This window comes from Papaver somniferum, chromosome 7 (assembly GCF_003573695.1).
Source record: "Papaver somniferum cultivar HN1 chromosome 7, ASM357369v1, whole genome shotgun sequence".
NCBI classification, from domain to species: Eukaryota; Viridiplantae; Streptophyta; class Magnoliopsida; order Ranunculales; family Papaveraceae; genus Papaver; species Papaver somniferum.
This window is the reverse complement of record NC_039364.1, coordinates 144,916,437-144,926,103: the sequence shown is the minus strand read 5'-3', so window position 1 is coordinate 144,926,103 and position 9,667 is coordinate 144,916,437. Positions and strand designations below refer to the sequence as shown.

Genomic DNA, 9,667 nt, shown 5'->3' with positions numbered 1-9,667 from the left:
ATTTTTTTTGGTTATAATTTTTGGATTTTCTTTTTAGAAATTGTATTAGGATATCTTTTATTTTTCTATTTTTCTTTTTCTTTTGCACTTTTTTTTTTGGACATTGGACTTTGTACATTTGGACATTTTTAATTTTAAACCCTAAGGAAGGGTACATTAAATACTCCCTCCGTTCCTAATTAATATGCTGGTTTTGTTTTTAGAGAAAATTAAGGGAAATAAGAGAACTAATCATTGAAAGTGGTCCTCATGACACTTGTCAATAAAAGAAGGGAAGTGAAATGGTCCCCATGACACTTGTCAGCAAAAGAAGTAAAGTGAAATGGTCCACATGACACTTGTCATCTAAAGAAGTTAAGAGAAAAGTGGTGCCAGAAAACTAAAGTAACATTTGACTTTCCCAATTAGGAAACCAGCCTATTTTTTTGAAACATCTATTTATAGAAACCAGCCTATTATTTCGGAACGGAGGGAGTATTAAACTAAACAGGGAAGGACGACAATTACGATATTGCCTCATCCCCTCGGGTTCGTACACTGACATAGGAATCGGTGGCTAGAGTCGACTTCAGAGGTTCATTCCCCGTCTGGAACGGGAGGTAAGTTTTTCTAACACCCGTGATTCCCCTCTCACCGGGTTTACTGTCTTCCTTCGTATGCATATATGTTGAGGAATGAAAACAATTTAATTTTCTAATAAAGGGAAAGGCCTGGCCATATAATATAAGGGTTCAAATTTCATCACCGTTCTCTTCTTGCCCGCCATAGGAACACACAACCTACGCGAACCCAAGCTTAAAATACTGACTGGAACGAGACTGATAGGGTAACGAGCTTAATAGGAAAGTCGTTCAAAAGTTATATTGGTTGCTCTATTAATCCTAACTCAAAGTTCATGATGATTATTGTAAGTTGACCGTGTCGCCTTGTAACCCAAGGAAACGTTTTCCGGTGAGGCTGGGGTATTCAAGCTCTATTGATCTTCTCCTGTCTCGATTTAGCTTACTTTAGTTCAGATTGATTCCAGAGAGGTTTGTTGAACTTGTCACGAATTGCCTTTCGGAAGAATATAATTTGGTCTAGAAAAAATCTAAGGGAGCCATCATGCTTTTTGTTTGCTAGAATCAAGGCTTGTTGTGGTGGAGTGAACCTTGTGTGTGTTTTCTTAGAACTTCCCTTCCTTTCAGGATTTTTTTATTTTTAGTTTTTTTTAGTGTATGCCTGAGGTCATTAGAGAGCGGGCTTGGAAAAGAGACACTCTAGGTCGATTGATTAGTGAAAAACCTAGTAGAGATCCTTGTGGAAGCGGGGAGCTCGAAGACTCTTCTTTTGAGAGCCTTGTTTTTGGAAACTTCAGTTTTGGGAATCTGTCTCTTCGTGATGAAAGTACCCCTGGTACTTCAGCTGTGCCAGCAATGACAACTTTGAAAGATTACATGTACCCAACTAGGTCCAACCGACCATCTTGCATTAAATTGCCATCCTCTACGGTTAATTATGAGTTGGAACCTGGTATTCTTCAGATGATCCCTATATTCTTAGGAAAAGATGATGAAAACCCTTAATTTCATGTTAGGGACTTTGAAGAAATTTGTGGTACAATTAAGATTAAAGACCTTAGTGATGAAGTCTTGAAACTTAGAATGTTCCCCTTTTCCCTTAGAGATAAAGCCAAGTCTTGGCTGCATATACCATCCGAGTCTATAGAAACATGGAACGAACTTACTGCTGCATTCAACTTAAAGTTTTACCCTAAGCATATCTATTTGGCAGAAAATTAGTGCCAATATGCAACAAGAAGGAGAATATCTTTATAGGTTTTTAAAGAGATTCAATTATCTCTTGTCGCAATGTCCTTACCATGGGTTTGAGAAAATGAAACTAATGGAGATTCTTTATGACGGTTTAGACTATTCGACCAAATCCATGGTCGAGTCTTTGCGCTGGTGGGTTCACGAATAAAACTGCTGATGAAGCATATTCCTTCTTAGAAGATCTAGCTAAAAAATCCCAAAATGGGAGCCTTGTATTGAACCCCCTAAAAGACTCTTGGTCCATAGAAGTAGCACCAATATGGCAGATACAAACTTTGGATCAGATGCTAAGTTTGTTGCTTTGTCTATAAAGTTAGAATCTTTGGAATTGAATCAGTATAAACATAGGTATTGTGGTTAACCTGATGATAGGAATAAAGCCTCTCAAGTCTCTAGTTGTGGACTAGAGCCTAATAACTCAGATCAAGTTAGTGAAGAGCAATCCCATGCTATCTATAATAACTCTAGGTTTGAAAAGCGTCAGATGTTTGACCCATAATCATAGACTTACATCCCTGGTTGGATAAACCATCCTAATTTCTCATGGTCTAAAGGCCAGAGTCAAGGTCAGTCTAGTAATTCTCAGCCTCCCCCAGGTTTCGGTTATAATAAGAAATCTTCAGGTCAAAACCAGTTCCAAAAACCTTCTGAGGATAAAATGACTAGCTTAGAGGACTCTATTAACATGTTAGCAAAGACCGAAGAGATGCTAGCATTGAGCCACATTAGTTTTCAGCAGGAAACCAAGCATAATTTTTAAAATAATGCCAGACTCTTGCTAAGTTAGAACTTCAAGTAGGCCAAATAGCTAAGACTCTAAGTGAGAGAGATAACAGAAGGTTCCCTAGTCATACTGATCCTAATCCCAAATGAGGAAAATCGTGCAATCATGTGAATTTGTTACAACCTTTAGGAGTGGAAATAAAGTTGACAAAGAGGTTGCCATGCCTGACAGTGAACATATTGTAGTTCACCCTTCTAAGCCAGAAAATGAGGATACTGATAGAGTCTCTAAAGAGACCAATGAGGGTCCTGATGAGCCTGTCTTTGTTTCCAGAGCCTCATTCCACAGCTGCTAGTTCCAACTAAGAGGGAGTCAAACTTTAATGATACTAGTTTTTCACCCATGCGATGCACGGGTCAGTGTCTCTCTTATGAAATATTTGATCCATGTTTTAAAATTGATTTCATTAAATAAGAAAAAAATTATTAAAGTAGAATTAATAAAAATTCAATACGTTGATGAACCTATGAGCCAAAATAAAACATTAAATAATAAGCTAATAAAAACAACATGAAATAGAGTTCAATAATAAGCTAATAAAAACGGCATGTAATAAAAAAAAAATTAAAAAGTTATGGGTCGGCACTGCAACATCTTCGAAGCCTACACGGTATTTGTTCTAGCTTTATAAAATTGATTAGATGTTACCTCCAGAGCTGGCAAACGGGCGGGACGGGTCTGGCTTGTGACCAACCCGCGGGTTACGGGTTAATACAAGCCTGAGCTCGCGGGTTGAAATTCTTCACGGGTGGTCATTTATCCCACCCGTGCCCGTCCCGGGTAAAGCTCGCGGGTTCACGGGTGCTCACGGGTTACCTGGTTTTTGTTGAGTCAACTCGCCAGAAATCGATTTCTGGGCTATTTCCTTCCACATTCAGGGCATCTAAAGTTCCTTTCCTACAAGCTACAACCTAAGTATCTAACATTCATCCAATTCATTTGGTATATCAATTCAAAAACTCAAAATTGCAAAACTAAACAAATTAGTCTTCTTAAAGAAACACAGACACAGTCACACAGATACTACATTACAAGCCTTGCACACCCCCTTCGTTGTACCATCCTTATACTTACGAGTTTAAAAAATTCCCAAACTTCGGATCTAAGTCTATTTTTCTTTCCACGTGCAACTTGTGCAGGTGCACAACCAACAATTGGATCCTCATTCACAGAATCTAGCATCTCAACATCATCATCATCATCTTGACCGTCACCACTCATAACATCGTTGTAATGGTCTGGTTCTGGTAACTCTTGTTCTTGTACACTTGACATCCTGAAATGGATGGAGCCACAAAGAACAAGTCAAAGAGTCATTCAGAGAATCAGAAACGTGAAAAACTGGCAATGTAAAGAAAAGAAAAAAAAAATCAACTGTCTATTGAAACCTAACCATATTTCAGAAATTCTAAATCTGTTGTAAGTATTTATACAATTCTTCTTCTAAGCATAATGCTCTGATGGTGGTGGTGCTATTTATGTTGTTGGCTGTGTTGGTGACTAAAAAGTATAGACTACCAATCTATTGAGAATTTGTCACTTGTATGAGTTGTTTGTGTAAAAGCTATCTTCATCAGGTGTATCATTGATTTCTAAGAGAAAGAGACATCACAGAACAATTTGACCTACCAGTCTCGTACCTAATAGTTCATCATATATAAACCTAATGTCAATGAAATTCAGACCTCAAATTCCACTACTGATATAGTCGAATATTCCAACCAAATCATACAGCTAAACACAACATTGAAGAATAACTTGAACTGAAAAAGATGCAGTAACTGATAGCAATAACAACACATGGAGGCAAAAGGACTCACTCTCTCCCCAGTACATTTAATCAAAGATGGTGCTTGATGTCCCCCCTGAGTTCCATGGAAAGGTTACAGATGAGATTTTGTTCATCACTAAACAGTAATTAAGTTGCAGGACAGAGAGACAAGAGTATTCAGATAAATTGTGGGGGACAAATCGATAAACACAACCAAAATTACCAATTAAAGAATCTAAATATCCTATGTGCAAACTACAGCAGAGATTACCAACAATAAAATTAGAATTGGGGAAAAAGGGCTAGTATTTCATCTGCTGGTATGAGTATTCTCGGTAGACTGGATGAATAAAAAAAATAAAGGGGTTAGATTTAAGAAATTAACAATTGATTACCAAAACCCATGTTTTATTTTGATGATATTTACGAGAAAAGAAAAGAAAACTTACTTTTGATTGTAACTGTAAGAAGATGAAATCCGAAATTCAAACACGAGATCTGAAGTTAACCTTTACAGTGAACCTTTAAATACATGAGATCGATCTTCTTGTGCTGTTACACGAAAATTTCAGAGACAAAAAATGATATCTGGAAATAGTGAAGAGAAAAATCTTGGGTAAAACTTTGAAGTATGTTGTTGTTACCTGCTAGCCTTTAAACTTTGATCTTTAGATTTCAATTTGTTGTTCTGTGACTGTGATTCGTACCTGCCATCAGATTCAGAAGACTCAGCAGGGAAGAAGAAAAGAAGAGGAAGAATGAAGGCGGCAGCGGCTTAGGGAGTTAGGGTTTCTTTCTTCGTTTTTAACTTTTTATATGAGGGAAACAAGATATTGTGACACGTACGTAACAGGCTTACATTACTGTGACACGCGGCCTAGTGGTGGGGAATGAGCCGGGTTAACCCGCGGGTTTCACGGTACGGGCCGGGTTAACCCGTTTCTTCACAAGCCACTAATTATACAACCCGCGCCCGTCTTGTTTAGTTACGATCCGGGACGGGTGCGGGTTTTCACGGGACGGGACGGGCTAACCCGCGGGTTTTGGCTTGGTTTGCTAGCTCTAGTTACCTCCCTCTCATTCTTTCAAAATTTTGATAGTCTATAGATTTCCAAAGCTCGTGATTTTTGTTTCTTTATATAGTCTTTGAAAAAGCGGGGGTCTAACAACCACACCCAATATTTCGCTTAGCAATCTGTATGGACAAACTCCAATATACTTTCTAGAGAATCAACTAGACAGTCAGACTCAATCTAGATAAAAAGTATATCAAAGAGTTTATATCTCTATCTCTCGATTTAAATATTACTCAAGCAAACTGAGAGTCCCAATTTAACTACAAGAGAGATAAACTAGGATGGTAGCAAAGACCAATATCGTAGTATCAATCAATTTAAATCAACAACCAAAAGGTCAGATATTCTAATTGATTGATTCTAACGCACAACCTGTGACATTTCAATTATAAAAATAAACAATATAATGCAGAATAAAAATAACACAGACACCAGAATTTTGTTATCGAGGAAACCGCAAATGCAGAAAAACCCCGGGACCTAGTACAAATTGAACACGCACTGTATTAAGCCGCTACAGACACTAGCCTACTACAAACTGACTTTGGTCTGGACTGTAATTGAACCCCAATCAATCTCACACTGATACAAGGTATAGTTATGCTCCTAACGTCTCTGATCCCAGCAGGATACTACGCACTTGATTCCCTTAGCTGATCTCACCCACAACTAAGAGTTGCTTCAATCCAAAATCGAAGACTTTAATAAACAAATCTGTATCACACAGAAAAGTCTATTGTAATAGATAAATCCGTCTCCCACGAATATACCTATGAGTTTGGTTCCGTCTTTTGATAAAATCAAGGTGAAAAGGAAACAATCGATAACCCGGACTTATATTCCCGAAGAACAGCCTAGAATTATCAACCACCTCACAAAGACTTAATCGACTAGCAAAACAAGTTATTGCGGAATCACAAACGATGAGACGAAGATGTTTGTGATTACTTTTTATCTTGCCTATCGGAGACAAAAATCTCAAGCCAATTATTTCAATTGTACTCGTACGATAGAAACAGCAAGATCAGATCACACAACTACAAGAAAGCAGTATCGGTATGGCTTCACAATCCCAATGAAGTCTTTAAGTTGTTAACCCGGTTTGAGAAAAGAAAACTAGAGGTTAAAGGAGAATCGCCTCTAGCTACAACTAGTATCAAACGTAAGGTGTGGGGATTAGGTTTCCCAGTTGCTAGAGTTCTCCCTTATATAGTCTTTCAAATCGGGGTTTGAAATCAATGTTAGCTTAATAACAAAGCATTCAATATTCACCGTTAGATGAAAACCTGATTAGATTCAAGCTAATATTTATCAACCGTTAGATCGAAAACATAGCTTGTCATACACAAATGAAATGCACGCTTCTAGGCTCGTGTAACCATACCCAAACTTGTACATTAGTTGGTTCAACAATAGTTAACCAAATGGTTAGCCATATGATCACTTTCATATCAACCATATTCTTCTTCACTATAACTAGTTCAAATGACTCAAATGAACTAGTTAGATAGTTGTTCAATTGCTTGGATCTTATGTAACTTCACAAGACACATTGGAAGCAAAAACGATTTGATTCACTCGAATCGTTTCATGAACTTTATAGCCACGATTTGCAAAATCATTCCTTAATCAATATAAAGATGAGTTCAAGAACAATCGTTTTTAGACATAACCTACTCAAGTTCGCGGACTGGGTTCGCGGACTTAAGTTCCCGGAAGGAGTTTACAAACTCCAGCAGAAATTCTCGGGCTTGAGAACTTCGCCAGTTTTCGGACTGAGTTCGCGGACTGAGCTTGCTGAGTGAGTTTTCAAACTCCAGCAGATATTCTCGGATGAGAACTTCCGCCAGTTCGCGGAATGAGTTCGCAAACTGTGCAAACAATTCCGGTTCTCTTGATCAACGAAGTTCGTAAACTTTGGTTCAAGGAATAGGACTTATACATATATATGTTTCCACAACAATGCTTATATCTATCAATGGTTATATAATCTAAACTCTCATTTCAATCATTGAAACATTCTCAGAGGACGTTATACAGTTGTTATTCACAAACCATTTTTCGTCAGAGAAATTCTCAAAGTGATTGAAACATATCATGACTTTCTTCACTAGGTAAATATGAACTTGGTTAAAGTGAAAGCTTACCAACACATATTTCGAGAAATAGATAGGCGAGATAAACTCGGCTCGAAATATTAAATGTGTATAATCTAAGTCTATATAGCAAAACGACTTTTGTCTCGGGATAGGAGATAGAGTAGATAGACTTTTGAGTGATAGATAAGTTCAAGTCTCCACATACCTTTTAGTTGATGAAGATCCACCGGTTCCTTGAGTAGTCCTTTGTCGTGTATGATGATTGCCATGGAGTTCTTGAGCTCAACTACACTTTCTATCCTAGTCCGATACCTTAGCTATAGTAGACTAGAAATAGAGACTTTATAGTTTTGATCACTAACATTGACAAACATGCTTGAGATAGCAACGCATGCGAGTTCGACCGAGCAATGCTCTAACAATCTCCCCCTTTGTCAATTTTAATGGCAAAACTATCAATACATATGGAATACAAAAAAAGATAAATACATTTTTGAATCTCGTATTCCAGATGCCTAATCTTCAATATTACTCGAAATCTTCGTCACTTCCAAGTACTCCAATGATCCCAAAGGTTGTAAGTTTAGCATCATCGTTGTTGAAAATCCGTAGCTATAACAATGAGAAAATAGAGTTCTCGATCATTGTTATACAATGACATAGTATCATTACACAGTATAAAAATTCAATTGTATCACAACTTTGACAACAATAGTATGGTGAGATGTATCACTCCCCCTTAATCAATACTCCATCTCACATGGAAACCCCTCCCCCTTACATAATGATCCGAAAACCATATGTATTTGTAGTGTGAACTACATATTAATTCTCCCCCTTTTTGTCAATAAAATTGGCAAAGGTACAAGAACGGGATCCTAATGAAATTTTCGAAAGAGACATTTCATGACTAAAAGAAAGTATATATCAACTTGTTCTTTAGATGCAATCATAAAGCCGAAGCTAAATGCATTCATCAAGGAATTTAAAGATACAAGATAACCCCTATAATATTCCACGGCCACACTCCCCACAAAGATATGGAAATTAAGCACAAGTTCAAAAGAACTCTCCCTCATAAAATGTCATTCTCGAAAGAACAACAAGAGCGACCTTAATTTCAAGAAAAAAGAAGGATTTCTTTGGACATAACAAATCACATACAAGTATGAATTTGAATCCAAAAATACTCAATTAAATTAACCACAAGAGAATCAATGGTTTATTTAATCGGATTACACAATCAAACTAATCACAAAAGTAATCAATTTAATTGATCATGCTCGACATAAAAAAACTTATGGAGACTCAAAAAACTCAATTTGATTAATCATAGGAGATCCCATAATTAATCTAATCGAAATACACAACTTAACTAATCACAAAAATAAACAATTTAATTGGTCATACTTAACATAAGAGAATCTATGGAGCAATGACTAAGTTAATCATAAGAAAAAAATCAACCCAGTCAAAAATGCTCAAACATGAGAAAAACTTATGGAGCCATAACTAAATAACCAAACAAGATGATTAATATAGTTGATTATGCTCGACATAAAGTATCTTACGGAACAACAACAAAGCTAATCATGGAAATAATCAACTTGGTCGTTTAGTGCTCAACATATGACACATTACGGAGCCTCACAGTAATACATAAAAGATTATGGATCAGGGAAGATCAATACTGCGGAATGCACAAGGATTTATTCTATTTTCCATCACTATTTGCATAACGACATACAATAGACATAATCCTTGTAAACAAAAGATTTTAACCTATCTTCCATCAATAATTGACACAATAGGCTTAACTTTTATATTTGTCAAAATTTCATTCATTCTTTTATCAATACACGCATATCGACATACGAAAGACTTTACTTTTGACAAGGTATGGGACAATCAAGTTCACGGACGTAAACACACATATCCCATAACAATATTGCAATATTTGAAACCATAAGGATTAATACTGCAAATCATCTTCCAAACAAATTTAGAATTTAAACCAATAAATCTAAAAACATAAAGATGAAAACGTTGGACATAGCTATGTGTAATCACAATAATGGCTATTCCAAACTCTAGTTATTCTTCTAAGCAAACAAGAAAAGAAG

The 9,667-nt window shown here is 36.7% G+C and overlaps 1 long non-coding RNA gene across 1 annotated transcript; it reads right to left on the bottom strand.

Annotated features, from left to right (window-relative positions):
* Positions 1-3,763: 3,763 nt before the first annotated feature.
* LOC113295092 lies at positions 3,764-4,907 on the bottom strand. The gene is made up of 3 exons (XR_003332779.1): positions 4,819-4,907; positions 4,419-4,463; positions 3,764-3,874 (listed from the first exon to the last, which is right to left on the bottom strand). It is a non-coding gene; the product is annotated as an uncharacterized LOC113295092 (long non-coding RNA).
* Between the last annotated feature and the right edge of the window lie 4,760 nt (positions 4,908-9,667).